Below are 22,643 nucleotides of genomic sequence, written 5' to 3'. Positions count from 1 at the left end.
CATGATGACCTTCTGCATAGCTCAGAAAAATTTTGCTTCTGAATCTACAGAGTGTAGCCTGCAGCTAACCTAATTTTGCTAATTAACTTGGTTCCCATAAGGCCTACAGTGACTACTACATTGACTAGCAGATGGTTCTCCACCTTCTTCCAGCAGCAAGATAATGTATATGAGATGTCTGTGAGCTGTGCTACTCTTCTGGACACCATAGAAGGACTGAATATCAGGGAGATCTGTGCCCTCTTAATGCTGTGATGAATAGGGTTTTTCTTGTGTTCTCAGAAGAAAAGTGCACTTGTCAGTGACTGTATCCTGCTTTCCCTCAGGTTTCTCCTAAGCGGAGATTTTAAAAGTACAGTAGTCATGTTCATTGCATGTCAGGAATGTGGGGCTTGAAAGCCTTCAGGAAAGAAAACTTTTTATCCTTTGTACTTTCAGTAGCTCAGTTTTTCACTAAGAAAAACAAAACAAGACACAACAACAAACATAAGCTTGTACAAAGCCAAGTACTCAGTTGTTTTACACCAAGCAGATATACCAGTGTCGTGTATCACTTGCCAGTTGCTCTGCAGAGTGCTGCCCTGGGACTCCTGCAGTTGGCTGGACTGTCAGCTGCTATGTCTTGAAAGAAGTGTTTCCTTGGACCACATTGACATTGCTCTCTTACGTGCAGATCCCCTGAAATTTTTCTCGTGGTTGGAGGGTTTGGATGAATTTCACGTTATTTCCTTCCTCTTTATAATTGAGAACAAGATTTTGACTGTGCATGAATATTCATTGGTAACACAGAACAACTTCTGAAAAGCAATTTTAATTTATCAAGCAGCGCATGGATCTAACTGGAGACAGTAAATGGCAAAAGGTTCGCAGCAATGAGTAGCTTCATGGGGTTTCTAGCTCTTTTGAACTTTTGACCAGTGAGAAATATCTCTGGTGTAAAAGTGAAGGATATGCATATAAGACACTGTTTCATAGCCTTTTATCTTTGTACAAAAGCAGAAAGCCAGAACGTGTCTTGAGTGTGTGAAGAACAGGGATGGTCCCATTACTGACCACCATTCCTATTTATACCCTGCTGGATATGTGCTTAACAAGTCGGAGCTAGCAGGTTTAAAAACTACTGTAATGGAGGGAGGGAGTGTGCGAGTAATGCCAGGGATGTGACTATCATCACATCACATAGACATATGACTATCAATGTATTCATTCACTGAATTTCAGAATAAAATGCATTTCACTCAGTAACAATACATAAAGGCTATATTATGAACTTGTAGTGAATCAAAGGGCACAGGAAAAATATAAGCCCTTTACACTTCTAAGAGGGCTTTTCTAATTTAGGTTCAGAACTTCAGGGAGAAATAAGAATTCTCACCCCCAGTCTGTCTCATTCTACCCGTATCTGGGGTTTCATTTAAGTCCTTTACAAAATTGAACCTTTCTCTACAGTTTTTAGATTAGTTTTCCTGTAGAACCTTTCCAAATCACTTCCTCTTACACCTACTAGTGAGATCCAAGAGGTCTTCTTTCCCATAAAAAGTTAAATGACAGAAGGCTACAGAAGAGCATTCTTTTTTGCATACAGCTGTTTCAGTTTATTTTCCACGCATGTGCCTTTGAATAAAGAGGTTGTCTCTGACTCCAGATTTTGTAAATAATAACAGTGAGAAAAGAGCATATGATTATATAATAAAATGGGTAAGAGCTATCAAAGGCAACTGTTTAGTAAAATAATCCTAGTACAGAAAACTCAAGACAGATGAAAAGCATATATAGCATTAGAGATCTTTGCATGCAAAGTGATTTAAAGAAAGTAGATCCCAGTCATTCAGTCACTACAGTCTTATTTCATCTGGCCTTGCTTAGTAAGAAAGTACATTATATTTTTAAATTGCATGATGAACAGCCTCATTACAAATGTGGCTATTTGACCTACAATGAAATATACTTTTTGTCACCCAACTTGGGCATCAGAAGTTGTTGGTCATTAGCCATAGCCTGAATATGTTTTACTGTGAAAGCAGGTGACAGCTGTTGCTCATTTGAATTACATATTTGGAAATTCCTTTACAGGCAATCAAGACAATTTGGAACGTACATGATATGAATGTTTTTTATCAACAGCATGTGCTATATGTGTGCTACTAAGTTAGGAAAATGTTGGCGATATACTGGACAAATGTTGCAGAATCTAAGCAGTGAACCTTTCCAACACAGCTGTGACCTATATGTAAAACTACACTATTTTCAAGAGCAGCACTTCTAGACATTTGCTATTGGTTTTGTATTCTTCTAAGTTAAGAATGCAAAACTCAAAGAGCGAGAGAGAGAGAGAGGTTGTACATGTTGGACATCAGTTCTGCTGCAATCATATAAGGTCATAAAACCTTCTTGAGAAATTCGGAATGTTTGTATCTTACATCTTTTCTTGCTAATTGAATCTGGGTACTGTTGGAGATTATATTCTGGATTAGATTAATTTCCAATTTCATTCAGCCTGAAAACTTCTGTGATTCCTATGCCTGATATTGCAGTAAGAGCTACTTCAGCAGGTCAAAGAGAAAACAACAAAGGGAAAACTGGGACGCACAGAGTGTTAAGAAACTTGCTGGAAGAGGTGGAGTTTTACAGCTGCAGCTTTTGTTAAATTCATTATTTCACATTAATATTTTATGACTTTTTAAACATTCTCTCTCTGCTGTACACTGCAGAAGAAAGGCACAATCTTAAATCGCTAGTAACGGCCTGTTTTGACTTTGAAGGACTGGATTGTTTCTGTTTTGTTTTTGTGAGTTTTGTTGTTGGGATCTTTTTTTTTTGGGGGGGGCGGGGGTGGAGTACCTACATGTCCAATGACTTTTCTTTCATTCTATCAACAACCTTTAGTGACAGAAATGACATTAAAATCTGACATCAAAGTTCTTGTAATATATTTTGCTATATTTACTGAATCTTTTTTCATCAAAATAGAGTGACTGTCAGAACAATGGATGTCTGCTGTACTTTCTGTTCCTGTTAGAATCAGTTGTATAACAATATGCTATCTTGTGACTATATAATCACTGATATTTCCTTGCTCCCGTGGCATATTATTTTGACAAGTGCAGAAAAAATAGCATCAACAACATTCTAACTCCTTGGCACACTGAAAAATACAGAACAGAAATTGAACAAAATGAACACAGACTACTGAGAACTGGCTATCATACCAGTGGGTTTTCATCATCCTCTAGTGACTACACAGACGTCTCTCCTGCCATATGTTCCACCTGTCATGGCTAGCTGGATAAACATTTTTTTTCAAAGCAGAACAAAAAATTTACTATCTGTGTGTTGCACAACCTTTAGGCTGCACTTATTAATTTTCAGGTCTCCCCATCATATTCCTTCATAGGAACAATATATTTCAAGAAAGGCAAGCTAAGGTAAGAAAGAATTACCAAAATACTCCAAAAGGATGGGTCTCAACATCTCATGACCGCTGCCCGAATGCTTACTGTCACTACTAGGTCTCCTCCACATTCATTGAAAAAGTAGTTTTTAAAAAATCGAACTGCTTTGAAGCTTATTTATATTATGGAAGGAGCACTGGCGGTAGCAGGAGACTTGCCCTTATTCTCTAAACAGAACGGAAGAATGTTTGCTAGACTGCTTCCTTCCTGGCTTCCCATTCTTGCAAACCTTCTCTGCCTTTAAAAAGGATTTTGGATTTTTTGAAAACATAGAGCTATATTCATTTACTGTAATTGCATACAGAAATAGAATATTGATTTGCACAGAGTAATTAGACACAGCCCATCCATTTACATGAATATATGTCTTAACAGGCACAGAAAATTACAGCGACTACGCTTGAATATTGGGCACTCAATTTCATTCAGCCAGGCTTCTGAAGTGATGAAACCAAGGCCTTGGATTTAAAATTTAAGTTTCTCTGAAATCTTTTCTGCCTTGGTTTATTACCATTGACAAACCATCTTTGCTTTGTTTATAATGTTCACTGAGTAATACAAAGGCCTGATACATATTATACTTGAGGTAGGCAAGTTACATGATAAATGGAGTTCATTTTTCTCATGTTGTTAATTTAAAGACTAGTAATGTATTGCTATACCAAATAAGCTGCTGTGTTCTCTGAGTCTTCGACCATATATCCTTAGTACAGAGGTTATTTTTTATTTCTATTGCACCACTGTGTACATAGCTTCTTACAATTACTGGTTATATGACAGGAGAAAGATTTCAGTCAATCATGGCCAAGAAGAAAAATGTTATTGTCCCACCTCTGCTGATAGTTTTATTAGCATTGGGCTAAATTCATTCCTAGGTAATGTCATTGATTCCAATGGCACTACAGCAGCAACGAATTATGTGCTCACATCCCATTTATTTATCTGTCCTTTCAGAGTTAGCCACTGCAGCTTATCTCTTCTATGTCCTGAAGATGGACAGTCCAATTTTTAGGGTGCCTTATTTAAGGAGTGGAAGAATTCAGCTCTTTTCACTTTGTACTAAATTAACTCAGCTAAGTTTCTTAGACATCAGCCTCATTACCAGTAAGCTAAAAAGCACTTCAACTCTGCATTCACTGCATATTTTGGTTATTTCCATCAGATGGAACAGCCTTAAAAGGATGCCCTTACTCCCTGAGTACCCAAAAACCTGCTAACTGGGCCTTCTGCCTGACAGATGTGGATTCAAGGCCCTGCAAATTAGGAAGGGTCTCTCACATTATAGAAGAGTGAATGCTCTACAGCAGGGGCTTGGGATGATGAGGGACAAATGCACATCAGTCAGCTCTGCCAAGTGTTATACCCAGCTGCTTTCTCTGCTAAGCTCCAAGACACAGCCCTGCAAACAGCTATCAGATTGACTAACAGACAGAAGAGAAAGACTGCTTTGAAAATCCTGTGGGGACTTCGATGGGAATTATTTCTTTAGGAAGGTTGGCAGTTTCAGCAGTTACAAGATCCGTGTTTCCTTTCAAGCATCTAAGCTCCAAGAGTTTTTTACTGCCGAGAAGTATGCGTTTAGGGATCCCAGCAGTGCTTCGGTGTTCTTCCCAGACCTGAAAGTGATAGTTAGATGCTTTCACAGAAATCCAGAGACTTCACTGAAGTATGAAAGGATAGTGTTTGGAGATTGGAGTCGTGGTTTTATTTTGACAACTTACTACAAAAGCTCTTAGTTTCCCATCCTCAAGTGACAAGCAAATCTTAAATAACAAAGATATCTAGGAGGCAATGTTGCTGCTTCTTTGATCTGGTCAGAAGAGTGAAGGTCCTTTCCTTTTCTTTAAGTCTAACACCTGTCATTTTGTAGTGATTTCAGGTTAATTGCTACTTATATTTGGAATTCATTACCTACTAAATTTGACTGGTTGATGAACTGCTTATGACAAGCTAAGAAATGTGGAACTGGGTCAGTGAGAGCAAAAGTTGGTGCTCTTTATAGAAGCTTTTAGAAGATGGAGCATTAAACCTAGTTCAGTGAGTGTTGTGTTTCTAAAGGTTTGTTGTCCATTTAGCTTTTTTAGCAAGAGACATCCAGCATCTTTTCTTGAACAGGGAAGCACATCACTATCTTTCTTACTTTATTTGATTAATGTAAATGATTTGCCTGCAGCAATCAGACTGTTTGCCAGGATAGTCATTATACAGTGACAGAGATTAGTGAGGTACTTAATCAAAGACAGCAGTGATTGATACTCCGTCAGTTTTGGTCTTTAATCAGTGAAGCTTTCATCCAATCATCAGCCATTAAAGAGTCTCATTTGTCTGATTACTTTTGGAGTATTGGACTTAAAAAAGAAATACATAAAAGTAGGCTATAGCCTTCCTGTCACAGTACCCAGATATATGACTGTGGTTACTTTTTCATCTTAGTGCAGGGAGGGAAAATAACACATATCAACAATTACTTATACAGGCTGGTTGGGTGAGATGGTTGGGAACGGGACAGGGAATTTTTCAGTTCAGCTATAGAGCACTAGTAGAACTTAGCCTCAGGTCAACAATGACCAAAACTCATTTTCGTTTGATAGCCCTTTGGAGGCCTCCTGGAAATGAGTTGGTGGTCTCAGTCCAGTTCCTAGAAAGCTGTAAAGTTGCCAATAAATTTGTCACTTTTCATTTCATCTCATAATGGCCAACCTAGATTATAGGATGAACAAACTGACCGAAATAACTCAACTTTCTTTCAGAAGGTTTATATAATTTAATATGTGACATCGTGTTGAGTGAGCGGCGCCTGGACATAATTTACTCTCAGCTTTCTATGCACATTAGCAACATGTCCAATCACTACAAAATGGAAGATGTGTCTCACAGTGTGTACCATGAAACTACATAAATCCCAAGCAATTCTTTAAGAGCTTTAAGAATCTCCTAGGTTTGATGAATTATGGTATAAACAAAGCCCAAATTGGACTGTCAGGTAGTGTAGAGTTATTACAGAGAAAGAACGCTCAATTTTGATGCATAGACAACTGCAGAAACAGCTGGTGATAATTGCATGGTGGAGGTAGATCCAATAAGAGGTGGAAATGTAAATAAAATGAAACTACAAGAGCTCTGAGATTCCACTTCCTCCCAACAGTCACATTTGAATGGAATGGGAAGACAAAAAACATCAGTTAAATAGCTGTAAGTATAAAAGGTTCTAAAAAGACAAGATATAGACTGACTGAACCCAACCAAAGAATTAGGAAAAACATTCTTGTTCCACTTTCTCAGAATTGTTCATTTTTAAAAGGGGTGTCAGTGTCTGAAATTAGCACAATGGTAGGTGTACTCATAGTATCTCCAAGCTATATTGATACTCATTAGCACGCACATTTTTCACAAGCAGAAGGACATGGATGGTTCTGAAAATCTGGGCCTTTAGCCAGAATAATTCGTACCGAAAAATATGCCCTTATGCATATGATTGGTTATAACTGTACAAGAGTAAGTGAATTTACCCAGGTAGAAAATCAGAGTATTCTGGAAATCCTGGACATTTGTGTTAAATAGCACTCAATTCTCACTAAATTAGGAAGACTGGAGGCAGATGGGGTTCCCCAAAATTGAATCAGAGGATGGTGCCAGTTACAATTTAACTATGTGAAGAGGTAAGACTGGAATGAGGCTTCAAGCTAAGGTCAGAGATGCCCATTATTTCAGCAGTGAAAGAAATATGGGTCTTGCCAGTGTAGATGAAGGTAGACACACTTTCCTTACTAATGTTGTCAGCAAAACCAAATCTTCACAGAATTCTGCAAAGCAGCTGGTTCAGCTATATCCCCAGGTCCCACAGTCATTTGGCTCAGAGAACTGTCCATTAAAGAGATATCATACTCTTACTCTTGGGTCTGTGTTAATGTAGAGGAGATGCATGGGTATGAAAGTTTGGTGCTTGAAAAAGGAAAAAATGATTTATGTGTGGCAGATAAACCTGGTGCTTTGGAGTTGATCACACTGACTATTGATATCCTGCAAATCATTAAGTTTATTCACACTATCTATATTTCCACTGCTGGAATGAAAAATGATTATGTTTAGGAATGAAAGCATGATTTTTCTATCACTACAATCCTTCAAAACAATATAAATTACTACCAAAACCCCAAAGTTTTTATTTCAGTTTTAAGTTAAACTTTAAAATGGGTATATTGACTGTGTATATTCCTGACATCTGCAATTAAAAACAGGCATTGTGACAAGTGAAAGACTGTAGCAAACTGCAGTGGAACAGTAAATCCACACAGTACTACTATGTTGGGTTGAATTTTAACCAAGATGACAAAACAAGTAGTGACTGAACATTATTTTGTCCATAGACTTAGGAAGCAAAATTGACAGAACTTGTCTCCTTCCCAAACATGAGAGCTCTGATTCACACCATGGCAAGCCAAGAGAAACTCCGCCAAAGTTGGCAACAGTTCTGCTACAAGAAAACTGGAAATCAGATTATTTGGGGACTTGATTATCAGAAGTAAAATGCTGAAGTCAATGAAGTTAGACTGATTCACACAAGCTATGGACCTATTCTAAAACTTACTCATCCAACTGAAGACAAACTCACTGCTTTGTACTGGTAGGTGGCAGAAGGCTATAAAGCCTTTCTGGTTTTCTGCCTTCTCCAGCTATGCTGCATCCACCTGAGACAGTTTTGTAGGCAGTACATAAGGAGTTTCCAGCTGCCAGCCTTATTCTTCACAAGTAAACCTCTAATTTCCTGTATTGTCAGATGCAGTATTCTGTAAACAACCATACCTCCCTCAGCAGACTCATTTAGTAACTCGCTAATGGTCTGTGCTATTACTCATCAACGCCGCATTTTCTTGCCAAGGCTCAAATGAGACACGCAAAGTGACAGAGACTCATAATGAAACACAACATTTTCATGCATATAGCAAAATGAAAAGCGGGGGGATACACCTTTCTTTCATGTAAGAAATCTTTTGTATAATCTAAGTCTTATGGTCCTTTCTTTCTCAGACTTCTTAACAATACATAGCAGTTGTACACAACTTTTCATCAGTAAATCTCAAATTGCTTTACAGCGGAGGTCAGCATCATTACAGCACTGGTCAAAGCTGAGTCTCAGGGGAATACACCAATTTCACCAGGCTGCTGGTTCAGAATCATTTGATGTCGGAACAATGCATTTGATGTTTTCAGTTCAAAGGAACTTTCCTTGCTGTCCCACCCCCCTACCCCCACCCCACCCCCGCCTACCCATTATAAACTTTCTGTATTTTCCCCTTTCTCCTTCAGATAAGAGGAGTAGTACCCTCTTGGTCATCACCCTGGGTAGATGAACTCCACGAGGTGATTCACCTTGATTCACCTTAGGCTGTCCTTAAACGTTAATTGTTCTCCCTAGCCTGTCAAGTTAGCCACCTTCCTCTGGCTATTCTGAGTACAGCCAGAGGTACGCAAAACCCAGCACTAGATTCCTAGAATATAGAAATATATCCTCGTTTTTCCTCACATGTTATTTACATTGCAAAAACATGCAAAGATCACAATGTAACAGCCCTTAACATTTGATTTCATTGCACAGACGACTTAGCCAAAGAATTTTCTACTTTGTTTAAACTATAGCATGGTTTATGACCATTATTTCTTATACTATTGCTTAAAGGATTGCTTACCATATTGTTGCTACATATGCATATAAGGAACACGGAATCATACAGGGAAAAATCCTCCAGCATTCCAATATATGACACTCAACTCTTGAAGGAAATAAAACTTTGAACAGGTTTCCTGACCCAGCAAAAGAACACTTAAGTGTCATCAGATGTTGTAACACACATGGTCAAATATAGGGTTGGCCTATTGACCCTCAGCTGTCCAAATACACTGGCAACTATTGTTATTGGCACGGCACTTTGGGATATTTTCTTTATGACTGTCATTAACATTTATGTATTTTCATCAGAATGATTCTGTAAGAGTAAAAGATTCATAAGATTCAAATAACTGGTCACGGACATATAGACTGCATGAATCATCTGCACCGGGGCCTCCTCTCAGTTAATCTGCTACAGCATTATAAATAGTAGCAATAATCATAACAAAATATATCCACTTCAACAAACAATTTAACTGTACACTCAAATCCCTTTTTACTGAGAAACTGTACAAATAGTACTGAGGCCTTAAAGTTTGTATTAAAATTGGTGGCCAAATTTCCATAGGTTTCCAAAATTAGGTTAGTTTGGGCTGTTTTTGAAAATCACATTCTTATACATACCCTTAAATACAGTTTTATTAGAGACTTGAAGTTAAGTGTGTGCTAAAGCGTCCTGCTGAATGAACAAGATGGTGTGACAGCACGGCATACAGCTGTGGGTCCCTGACAGTCTTGGGTTTGTATCTGTTGAGGACAAGGTAGCACCACAGCTAAATAAATCCTATCTGCTTGCTTGTGAGACACTAACTCCAGCTTGCCTTGCTGCATTCAGAACATGCTGAATTTTGGGAAGAAGGAACCAAAGAGAGTCAGACTTTTTGATGTCACAAAATGTCAGGGGAAATCAACATTTCTTTTCACATTTGTTTTTGTTCAAATGTACCACATGCCCGTAACATCCTTGCAAATGGTCACACACAATGTGTGGTGCTTCAACAACATTACTTCCACAGCCAAGGGTGATAGCAAATAACTACATTGCTACCCCTAAAGAAAGACGCGTACAACTTTCAGGTAAGAGTATCAGTGGAAAAAGAAACTCAGTGATTCTAGCACTTGATGTACAAATGTGATAGTACAGGATCTCAGGAACTCTCCCTGCTAAAACGGTGGGAGAAATTTAACCAGCTATGAAGAGTTTAGATCTTCACTGAGTTTCACAATGAAACTTTACTGAATGAAATTGGGTTTGAACTAACTTCAGAATTTAAAGCTATGTGCTCAAAAATTAGAGAAAGGTTTTAAAAAATATTTTTATAAGCAAATTAGTTTCATGCCTTCAAAAAACATTTAAAAGGAAATAAGGGTATATTAATCCATGCGTTCTAAGGTTTATTCTCTGTTACATTCTGTATAATTAACTGTCGAATTGTTACCCACCAGCTAAACAAAATCCATATATTTTATACAATATGTAATTAGGCAAAAGAAGCCAACTTAGATCATGAATTCCTCCGCATCTCCTCCTGATTCAGAAGGTATCTTTCAGTCTTTACGCCTTATTTAAAAAAGGATCAGTCACAGCCTAATTTGCCAGATATTAAATACACACCCAGTGGCAGAGTAAATTTTCTGGAATTTCTGAGATTTCTGAGGAGAGTATAGATTTTAATCAATTGGCATATCCCTCAGGATATGATCACAAGTGTTCTTTTAAGTGGAAGAGAGAAAATATAACACCCACAAAGCTTCTTTAGACTGGGTTTCTAACTTCCATGGGTCTGGTAGAAAAGAAATGAAAAAAATCTGAAATGAATGCACACAACACGTGTTCAAATGCCAGCAACTCATGGACATCACGGACAATGCAGTATTAAATTCTGATCTCCTAAGGGGGGTGAGGGTATTGTGCCCCATACCCTAACGGATTCCCAATAAAAGAAAGGGGACAGACTTTTTCATCGTTCCACATGAATTTACAGTACGTTAGTAATCCTCAAAATTATTGTTTTCCCATTCATAAATATGTGACTTTTTTTGATTTGAATTTGCTCAATCCATAAAAATAGCAGGCATATAGCTATCCTGAATCTGAGTTAAGATTTTCAGTGTTAACAAACGATTTTGTTAAAAATGAAAAATAAAAAAGTGGCACAAACCGCAGTCTCTGATCACCACAAAATACAGTTGTATGTTACTGCCACTATAAAGCATTAGCTTCACTGAGGAAATAATGTAAGTCGTTGCACAGCTGGAATTTTACTCTTATTGATTGTTCCTCTAGATGTATTTTAAATGCAAATGAGATTTTATTTCAGTGTAAAACTTACTGTGGAAAACATCTCAAGATAATATATGTGGAACTTCTAAAATATGTACATAAAAGAATGATTCTTTATGGTTTCATAGTCATTGTCATACCTATATATTTTTTTAATTTAGTCATTATAAATAGATACCTGCCAGAATACAAAATGTGGCCATTATGCAAAGAAGTTTCAGCTTGATTTCAAAAGCAAAAGTTTGGAGGAAAAAAATGGCTAGACTGAGAAGTAGTATTAAACTATAATCAAAAAATTAAAACACTACAGAAGTTTCAGGATACTGCTGACATTAAAAGTCCTTAATGAATAACACAACTCGTACGAATAGTTTAAAATCTCAGGGATGCAGAGACCAAATGAGCCATACCATTTATTTCATACACACTGCAGAAGAAGAAGAATTTCTACACTGGGATGATTAACTAAAAATCTCATGAAGCTGAACAACAAAATCCTAGAAACAGGAAGACTTTGACATGATGCAACCCAAGATTTCCAGGGTCAAATATTAATATTTATCAGCAGCCGATTAAGACACCAGATGAAATATTAACGCAAATTTCCTTTATATTGCCAGACCCCTGTAAAGACGAGTTAGTGTAAACAAGAATCATTAAATCAAATGAACAACTCACCAAGCAAAATAACTTTGACCACCTCTCAGTGAAATGTATCTGAGCACATTAACTGCAGACTTCTTTTTGAATATTAATACTCAGTTAGAGAAAAGTCAGGACTATAGGAAAAGTGCCGCAAGTGTCAGAAAGCAATTTTCCTCCCAAAAGTCATTTTTACTATGACATGGGAAATAATTAAATGAAACAAAGCAGAAAAAGTGGGGGGAAAAATGAAGGGAAATTAATGACTTCTCTAGGCTTGCATTTCGCAACCAAAAATAAATACAAAAAAGGGTCAACATTTATGAACAATAATTTGCAAAGACTAGCCAAGCTTATGAAAAAAGATTTGGGGAGGAATAAAATATCCAACAGTGAGAAGTCTGAAGTGACAATAAAATGAAGAGGAGACATACCCATGATAGCAAAGGCTAAGGCAGAAAATAAAGGATAACTAGACACTGTTGAGAAAACTAGTACAAAATTCTTCTGGCGTATAAAGAATGACATGTCAGTAGAAGAGAAGACCGACTCTTAAGAGGCAGTCTGAGTAATTTACTGAGACTACATGATGATTCTGCTAAAAAAATTACTTTATCATTTTTATCTACATTTGCAAAAATGATTTGTTGAAAACTGCCACATAGATATCTCTCCCAAAGAAACAAAATTGAATTATAAAGGAGATTGTCAAGAAAGACATATCCCAATACTCACATTTGACTGTAATACACTGCTGTGGGAATTGATGGTAGTCCCCTCCATGTAAAATAGCATGGCATCTGGGCAACAGTGTTTACAACACCCTACAGGAGAAGTTGAGAAGTCATTGTGACAACAGAGTGTCAGAGTATAGTATGCTCTATCTGCATCTCTTCCCTCTTGCTACTTTCTTGACAGATAAAATTGGTGCAGTTGATTCCTATCATTCCTTCTTATCTCATTTGCTGTTTCTCCATGCCAACGGAATTCCCAGAGGCCAGAAGAAGAAACTTCAGGCAGCTTCATCAGATTCAAGTTGCCAGTTTGTGAAATTATGAAAATTGTGGGTCCAAGTCCTAATTCTGAAGGAAGTTACATGGGGAGGTAGTATTGATTTTCACAGTTTCATATATCGATCTTTCTTCTTTGAAGGAGAGAAAGTAACAGTGTGGGGAATGAAAAGCACTTCTTTAGTGATAGCATACTGGTTGCATACCCATTTTGAGAGCCATCCCACCAAGATAATGCAAATTTCCAGGTATCTGTAATGACATAATCACATGCATATCACAAAGTATCTTCCCATTTTGGTCTAAATATGTCATATAGCCAAGTAAACTGTTATAGGCAGAAATGATGACATCATTTTCTACATTTTTTTTCCATTCACAAAGTGTACTTGGTTATCCATTTTAACTGTGTATTTAATTGGTAATTATTTCATGGATTTCTCTGCAGTTTTCCTGTCTTCCTTCCCTACCTTTCCAAACAACTAACCTTGGTGCTTGCTTCTCTGTGTGAAATATCCAAATTTTAAGCATTGACATTTGCTTGTTAATTTTTATTTGTGTCATATACATACAATTTCCGTCACCTATCTGGTTTTTACAAACACAATTACATACCAACAATACGCAGTTATACTTAGAGACAGCACCAGACACCTTTGTACTAAAAGACTGAATAACAATAATTTGGAGCAGAGTCAAAGGAAAATACAGGCGCTTTTTGATTTCCACAACATGCAGAACAATATCCAGTTACTACACTGTATACCCGTATTTCTAATGGTAGTGACTTTTTTATTTACTGTGGGCCAGAAGACTTTTACCTACATTTGCAAGGCATTTTTGTAAAGAGAATGTAATACCCACCATGAACGCTGAGTTCTGCTGTTATTGCTGTATTTGAATCTTATGACACAAACAAGATTCATGATTGGGGAATTTTTTTATCTTTTAAGTGTGAGCAGTGATAAATTACAAATTACATTCTTTTAATTGCCTAAAATATGTATGTGCAAGGAAAGTATCAAGATCTGTGCATCAGTTCTGCTACAGTTCTTACACCCAACCTACCATTTTATTTATGCCACTAGTATACAAGCCATGCCCCCTAAATATTTAATTAAAAGTATAGTCGTTTGATCATAATGATCTCCTTCCTTCCAGTTTAAATGACTCCAGTCTTGGATAAGACATAACCCTGGAAAAATACATGATTATAGCTTTAGATCAGGTGCAATGTACCTTAACCCCTTCCAGAAATGAAGAACTGAACCAGTCTGTAAATCTGCCATGTCTTCAGGCTATAAGGAGGAACTGAAAAAGACAGGGTAGCAATATAAACAAATCTCAATTATTTAACACTTACTGAAATGCTTTTTAGTTATAAAGAAGAATAATACATAACAACTTTGGCAAGAAGGAGATTATTGGTCATCTTAAAAACCCCCAGGAGGCAACATGGACCATCATTTATTTAAACTGAATGTGGGTAGAGGAAGATGTCACCCACAGCAAGGTTAGAACACTTTCTCCTCCTTCAGCAAGAGGAAGTTTCCTATGGGTTTTTCCAGACCCAACAACATACAGATCACACAAGTCTAGCCTCAATCACAGCGTTAAGGACTGGGATAGAAGTGGACCAGAGTGTATTCCCACACCAAGATCATTAACCACAAGGAGCATACTAAAGACACTGATTTCAGCAGAATTACCATCACTGTAAATTAGAAGCGCATCAACTCAAACAAGTCAGGCCACCAGGTGGCAGATCATTAATAGTTTAAAACCTGTCTTGGGGTCTGATCATTATTTGACGTTATGATATTTTATGAATATTAAGAGGTAGGGCTTCATTTAATAAAACAGCATTGGCTTTATAGAAGGATCGACTGTTTTGGACAGAAAACATTGAATTTCTGAAATAATTCTAAATGAAAAAAAGCCTTCTGGCTGCAATGTTTCCTATGCAAAATCTTTCAAGTATACACAGTTTTATATCTACCTGTAACTGCTGTTCATTAGCTGGTATTTAGGCATGCTAACTATAATCAATTTGAGAAGAGACTGAGAAACAGAACATAATCAAAAAGCCTTGTTAAGACTTCCTAGTGAAGAATTAGACTGAGAAATACACAATGAAGAAATGCACATTATTTTGAACACAGTATTTGATACGGAGTAGATACAATGAAGGTGTATCCTCTCTGCTGTTTGTCATTAATAGATGCACAACTAGTTATATTTAATGTGCTATGACTCCTACATTTCTTTACCACCTAGCCACTTTATTATTGCTGCTCAAGATATTTGGCATGTGTATGTTGGAGTAACTTGATTTAATTTTATGGAGCTATACCAACAGATTCAGGCCAGGGTTCCATCTGGTATTTGTCAAATAGATTAGGAGCTTTCTTTTCTATACTGTAGTGTGGGAAAGACCTCAAGTAAAATTCTTCCCCATGGCAGCTAAACAAACTAGTGTACTGGGCAGTGTATCATCATTACTACTGGGTGAACAAATGGACTTTGGATCTTCTAATCAAACCTCATCTCTCAAAAGCAAGAAAGCCCCTAGGACCCTTGAAGCTCCTCAAGCTTAATTTGTGTCAGCAGGAAAACTTCTCTAGTCTATAGGTAAATAGTATGTTTTATTCTTCTAGTTTCACAAATTCCAATAATCATATTTGGATTTTGGACTTTTTAACATCTCAAAGAGGGCTTAAGCATGGCAGAAAAACGGAAAATGATGTGGTTGCACCCATATCTTACCTTTATTTCCTTTCGCAGAGGCATGTCATGCCAAAACTTGAGATCTAAGGTTTTCTTCTCGGCACTTTTTCCAAGCAAAACAGAGCTGCTCCCGTAAATTCTAAACTACAGCCATCAGTCTCAGTGAGCCACTACTCTGCTGAAACTGAGGCAGCAGCAAGACTTACCCGCACACCCATAAGCAGTATGGTTATGGGGGCTTATTCTCAGAGCATCTTTTCCTCTGTTGTTAGAAGCATAGGCATAAGTACTAAAATACTGTGAATACCTGTCACTTTCACCAACACACTCTTTTACTTTGAATTCTGTAGTTAGTATTTCTGAGTTGTAGACCTACCTCTGTCATCAGCATGCCGTATAACCATGGACAGCATTTCTTCCCTTTCTGTTTCAGTTTCTCCACCTGTAACACAAGGATAATGCTTATTTACTCACTCAGTACTTGTGAAGTGCCAGCAGCCAGTATTTTAAAGCATGCCAAAATTCCTAAGTGAAAGGTATTAATATAATTCAAAGATTGCAATGCAACATAGTAGTATATTAATGTGAGTTGCCTTGCGTCAATAGCTGCAGGCATAGATCTGTTTCTCTCTAAAGTGAAGCACAGCTTTTTTCAAGCCCTACAAAATCTAGATGGTCATTTTAGTTAAAATGATGCAGGAAGATCAGGGGCAAAACCAATACTATTTCACAAGCTTGTCTGAGTTTTAGTTCAAAATATTCATTGCTTATGGAAGCAAGAGAGGACTTGCACTATAGAAAATAAACATGAAAGTAGTTGCTAGGATTAGTACTGAACAGTTAGACCACTCTCGTAGGTGTAACTATGCATTGAAGCTGACACTGTTCTACCATGAAGTGGTTAATTAGTTTCTTCTTGAGAGAAAACTATGCTTACAATGGTGCGTAAGAACAGTAGTGAGGGTTTTGTTCAAAAGCTCAAACTAAAAAGACCACGAAGCAACCTTTCACTGACACAGAATTTATTTTTTCCAGAAAGCTTTTAAAACTTCTCCTACATAACTGAATCATACCAAATATTAGTTAATAAATACACTGTAAAGTTTTGTTTTGTTTTGTTAGCTGTTGAGTTCATATAAATACACATGGTATGTTATAAGTACCTTCTACAGATTTGCCCTTGTGGTAACATATTTTGAGCCTAGAGATCAGAGTTCAGGAAAAGCATGCAATAAATTAATGAAGCAAAATGAAAAAAAAATCTCTTTTTGGCTAGATTCTTCTTTGCACTGTAATAAGAGTAATTTACTAGACCCAGTTGAATGTTAGAATATGGTTTTTATGCACTGACATATACACCCTACACAGCACTGCAGACGAGGCTTTAAAGTCTTGCTCTTCCACTCAGTTTGAACACCAGAACAGAAATAGCAGCAGTAGAGGATTACAAAATCCTGACATGCCAGGCAATGAAGTAACTCTTCTCCTTGCTCCTTGGGGAAATCCAGTGTGATTAAAAGAAAAATAATTGTCCATGTTCTTATTAGGCTGGCAAGCATGAATCTCTGGAATGGGATCAGACATTGGCTGTCCAGGCTTTTGTGAAATTGTATAGTGCTCCAAAACTATACAGCCGTCTCCAGGAAGGAGAATGCAATATGAAACTGTTTTTCAAAGAAAAAAAAAAACTCAATTTAAAATTAGGGTTTGACATAAATCCAACAGGCTGCTGTTGGGTGTTACGTGAGGGATAAAACTGGTCCTGTTGCATTAGCAGTAAATGGATTGCTTACTCTGAAACAACTGTCATAATTTGGAGTGAAGAACACATTTCATAGTTGATAAATTCTAACATAGTTAATGTTGTGCCATTCATGTTAAAATTAAAAGCTTGATTTGACTAATGTTTTCAGTTATCTCATTAAGTATCACCCATTTAAAAATGGAAAAAGTTTTCAAAAAAAGCAATCCATCTTCATACAAATCTAAGCTGAACTTACTATTGCACAGGTTTTTAATCGTAACCAGTTTTATACACATTCCTAGTTAGATATAAAGGAACAAGCAGCTCCCATGCCCTCAGTAGTGTCTTGCAATTCACCAAAACACAGAGGAAGCTTGTTAGCATAGCAATATAACATATTCATTGTATGCCAGCTGACGTATTGCAAAGTTTGCATCTGTTGTCATGAAGATAGATTGATATTAGATAGATAGGATTCGTTCCAATTTGACACCATTCTAGCCTTCATTGTCCCTGCTTTCAAGCTAAGTAAAGAGCTATTTCCACAACAACTATGGAACAATTCATTTGTATCCTTTCAGAATACACAAGATCATTACTTCTGTGGCAAAACAGCCTTGTGATGGAAGGCCCTTCTAAATGATAAATTGCGCTTTTAAGAAATGTTGTTTAGAAGGCTACAATCCCAGAATTACTCTCTCTTGTATTCCTAACCTGTGTGTGTTGATAAGCTGGTGAGAGTTTTGATTTTAGTAACTATATTTCACTACTGTAAGTACATGTTTGTTATGCAAATATTTTCAGACACAGCATACATTCAGTTGCAATCCACTAATCAGGTACGTTTGCATTCCCATATTTAGCTGCACCGCAGTCATGGGAAATATACATACACCTTAAAAGCATACTTCTCTGCATGTATTTGCCAATTTTTAAAAAAATGTAGCCCAAACCTTGGCACATTCAAGATTATTTGTAGGATATTTAAAATAATAATAATAATAATAACAACAACAACAATAACAATAGTAACAATAAAGATTTGCAAATGCTTTAAGCAACCCATGAGTGAAGTTGTACTAAGAAAAAATTTAAGGCAAATGTATTGCAAGGTCTAAGTATGCATAGTCAGTTTCCCCGGGCAGCCATTTCAACTGTACTTCAACAATGACCTTAAGCCACTGTCCCCTTTTGATTTTCCCTAAATTTCTGTAATCCAATAGGAGTTCTGCTCTAAATAGACGGTTTCCTTATGAAGAAGATAAAAAGAAAAAAGTAGTGATTTTAGAAGAATTCTGAAGCACTACAACCACCCAGTCATAGAGAATACCATTTGTACTCAAATTGCTATTTAAATGAGTTACACCCTCATTCGTACTTTGGCAAGAAGTCATGTAACTCCACATTTACAGAATCTATAGTAAGATTTAATGTGTTGCTTAGTAACAGTGGTATTAACAGTTTTAATGCACATCTAATTTTTGATGCTTATGGAGATATTCTTCCATACTACGACACCTGAGCACACACTCCATTAAAGCTTAAACAACTTAATACTATTAATAGCACTGTCATCCAACATACTACATTCTTCTGTACCAGCAAATGACAAATAGATCAGACGAGCTTTTATACAATGCAGTTTCCTTCTCTGTGCAGATGCAGGAGATAAGGACACATACCACACAGTACAGATATCCTAGGAATTTAAAAACAAAGGCGTATGCCATCTAAGCTAAGTTATCTGGTGTACAGATGTCTTCCTTCAGCATAAATGCCACCTAGCCTTGATCTGACTGTACCCAGTAAACCTACCTTCTCCAGTGAAATATGCTGGCCTTGACCTTAAATGCAAACATGACTTCTGCAGATTTATTGCAAATTTAATCCCATTTCTTAGGTCTGAATGCAAGGATTTATGCTCAAACTCAGCCCTGATGTAAGCTATGCAAACATATCAATAACAATCTTTAATACCTAAGTACTTCAAACAGAACATAAACACTACAAATACCCTTTATGTAATATCTTGTTAAAAACATATCTTAAAAATATATGCCTCTTGGTATTTCTTGTGAACACATCTCTGTTTTGTGCATACATTTTTAGATGTTAATGCTAAGGTATTTCTGAACCCTACACTAAAGCAAGTACCCGAGGAAGTTTGACTTTTAATCTTAAATTTCTAGATAGACATCAAAAAAACCCAAAACTGTTTGCTCTTCCATGTTACTCATGTCACAGGTTAAATATTTTCTAATACATAATATGCTCTAATTGGTGTCCAGCTCAATGGCATTCAGTAAGGCTGATTCTTTTACATGTTTAATTTAAATTCAAATTCTTGATAATTTGTGTCTGGATTGCTGATGAATATCAGCCAGAATTCACTCTGTTCTCTTTATGAAGTCCACGCAGAGGAAAGTACAAAGTTTCTTGGCTTCTGGAAAGAACCAAATCTCTGACATTGTATCCACTTACATTGTACATTAAAGGGGGATTTGAGCCCTGGGCTGTAGGCTGGGGATCCCCCCTCATGGCTGGAGCGAGACCTGGGGCTCAGCTGGGAGCTGGCAGCTAGCAGCACTGCTGTCCGCCTGAGACTGCTGCCACACTCCAGTTCTTTTTCTTCTCCCTGTGTTTAGGAGCCAGAGTACAGTGCTTGTTACAAAATGGTGCAATTAGCTTATAACAAATTATAATTACAGTATGTCATAATTTAATACATAGAAATTCCTTTAGGCAACAGAAGAAAAACCACACCAGAATTTCCCAAGAGCAGCACTGTCCTGCTGACGCAGAAGCCCCACCAGCAATGCCACATGGTCAGAGAAGAGCAGCTCCAGTGTCAGAGAAGTCCAACTGCACATAAGCCCCTTGCTCCTCAGCAGCTCCTCCTGGAAGGGTCTCTGAATGTTTGCAGGGCAGAGCTCCGAGCTCCTACGCAGCTCCTGCGGACGGGAGCCCTGCTCATAGCCAGTCTCTCTCTGTTGCTGCCAGACCACACAGATCTCCTTACTTCTTTAGGCAAGTTTACATCCATATGATGATCTAAGCCACTACACTGAAGTCATCCTTCGGAGAAGAAAAGGAATTCCCGGGGAATTCCCGTTTCCTAATGCTCCTTTGACCATGGTAAGGGGCTGTAGGACACAGACACAAAGGGAACACTGCCACTGCAGCTGCTCGCTGAGGGCACCCCTACACCACCGGTTTGGCAGGTGGCAGGATTCAGCTTAGTGTGGTTTCAATGCTTCAGCTTAAATCGATGCCATTTTTAAGACACGGCACTTCTTACACTTACTTCAGTGCCTCAAATCATTCAGCCCAGCATAACCTAAAAACTTGGGTAACCATACACACAGCCATCAAGAGACTTTAAAACTACACAGTCACTTCTGAACAGCAATTACTGCAGTTACACGTTTGTGGACTGCATGCTGCACATGTAACTGAAGCTGGAGCATCTGATTAGCTATGCTCTTTCAGGTTTCAGATTTCCTCCAAGATGAATTATCTAAATCTAATAAAAAAAATCAAAAAACCCACCCCAATTATTTAAGCCTCTCTATAGGGTAACTAATGGTGATAAAACAGAGGTTCATCAACATTTCCATTAGGAATTAAATTGTTCAAATATCTAAAAGTAATTAAATCCATAAAAACTCCTTTAGTTATTTACTTGCATTTTTACTAGTCTCTAATAGAAGGAACACCATTCAACACCCCAGATGCCCTTGGCAGTCTTTTGAAGAAAGTAATAAAAGATAATAAAAATACCTAGCTCTTACACGGTACTTTCACTAGTAGACCTTAAAGTGCTTTACAAAGTAATTAAGTCTCTTTATAGGCTTTAGTTGCTGCAAGTGAAAATCATGTCTATACATGTGTATCCATGTTTTGCACATAATAGTGGTGTACAAGCAATATATTTTGAAATTATCTTAGAGAGAGCTCAGTGTGAAAAAAAAAACACGTACTCTAATTTATCACACTCCTTAGAATTTGTTTTCCTGAAGGCTGGAAGAAATGGTGAAAACCATTTGAATATTTCAAGGCTGTCAAGAGTAACATGTGATGCATTCAATTCCTGTAGGCTTATGAAAGTTAGTTAACATTCGCGTGTCCATCCCCAGATCATCATTCCTTGGTGCCAAAGAAAACAATATGATCCTCTCTTGCCTACAGTATACAAATAATAAACCTCTTCAATGGATGCACTGTTGCAAAATTGCAACACTTTTATAGTTCATCATTCTGATTTCTCTACTCAGAGACCCTGTGGGTGAGATTTATGCATTAAACAAGAACTGTGATCACGACAAAGTAGCATCTTTTGAAACATAACCAAGCTAGCTTTCTGGAAGTGAAAAAAAATGCTTCAAAGAGGACAAGATGCTCAGCAGTTGTCAAGTTGCATTTCAGTTTTAAAGAGAAAAAGCAAATGCACTTTCGGTTCTAGTTTCTTTTTATTAATCTGTGTTTTTGCTTTGTATCATTCAGATGTACAAAGCTAAATCTCCATCTGTTGAGAAGTGTGGGATGTTGAAAACTCCGCTTTCATGATGACTTTCATGATTTAATTCAGATCTCAGCTAAAGATCATTATTCAGGAAACTCGAAGTTTCTAAAGCCACATGTTAGGCTTTGACTGACCTACTCTCTTTTTGGAGAGGATAGTCAGTCATTAAATCTCCCTAGTCTCAGATCAGGCTGAGGATTACGGTGTATCAACTATATCACTTCATCTCATAAACATCTGGAATTTCCTCCACAACAATTTTTATAGTAAAAGATCCCTTCTTTCACACACCAAACTATTACTTAGTAGAAAGCAAACATATCTCATAGTGAAACTTTGGACAGCCTGAGCTTTCCCCTTATTCTCCCCTGTACCGACATACTGGGATAATCACCTCCCTCTGCAACTTCCACAGGCTGTCCTCCAGAAGTGCCCCCTGCAGGTGATGCTCATGACACCTCATGTTTGACAACTGTATTTCTTCTTAAGAAGACTTTAATTATTTAGCGCATCCTCAGAACTTCTTGTCTCCTGGCAAAAAAAAGTCCTCAAAAAGCACACACGTACGTGACTGCCACGTCTGACAAGGCATTT

General features: G+C 37.4%; 1 long non-coding RNA gene across 1 annotated transcript in view; it reads right to left on the bottom strand.

Moving 5' to 3' along the window:
* Positions 1-22,643, bottom strand: part of LOC121079007 — a 65,131-nt gene that overhangs the window by 39,907 nt on the left and 2,581 nt on the right. Inside the window, exons 2-5 of the long non-coding RNA XR_005824826.1 lie at positions 20,009-20,162; positions 16,160-16,225; positions 14,296-14,367; positions 12,782-12,870 (exon numbers count right to left, since the gene is read on the bottom strand). This is a non-coding gene — a long non-coding RNA (uncharacterized LOC121079007). The remainder of the gene's footprint in view (positions 1-12,781; positions 12,871-14,295; positions 14,368-16,159; positions 16,226-20,008; positions 20,163-22,643) is intronic.

The sequence above is a fragment of the Cygnus olor genome, chromosome 16 (assembly GCF_009769625.2).
Source record: "Cygnus olor isolate bCygOlo1 chromosome 16, bCygOlo1.pri.v2, whole genome shotgun sequence".
Taxonomy (NCBI): domain Eukaryota; kingdom Metazoa; phylum Chordata; class Aves; order Anseriformes; family Anatidae; genus Cygnus; species Cygnus olor.
This window is presented reverse-complemented; position numbering and strand designations above follow the sequence as displayed.